Below are 285 nucleotides of genomic sequence, written 5' to 3'. Positions count from 1 at the left end.
CGTAAAGAGGTGGCAGTCAATGCTGAACAAGTTTGTCCTGAGTCGAAAACACGAACGGGGTGCAACCCTTATCCAACTCATTCCGCAAGAGATTTCGTTTCTCCCAAGGAGCGAAGGAGGACTTGGTATCCCATACATTGAAGCACATTTGAAACGACAGCGACTTCAGTTGTTGCTTCAATTCATGTGCTCAGCAAGCAACCCAGTCGAACGAAGCTGGACAACGGCAAGTTGTGGTCTTCTCACTGCGGTCCTTCCTAAAGTCGGTCGGGGAATGGTGCTCGA

Source organism: Plasmopara halstedii (assembly GCF_900000015.1).
Source record: "Plasmopara halstedii genome assembly, contig: Scaffold_555, whole genome shotgun sequence".
In the NCBI taxonomy this organism is placed as follows: Eukaryota; Oomycota; class Peronosporomycetes; order Peronosporales; family Peronosporaceae; genus Plasmopara; species Plasmopara halstedii.
Note: the sequence above shows the minus strand (reverse complement) of the source record.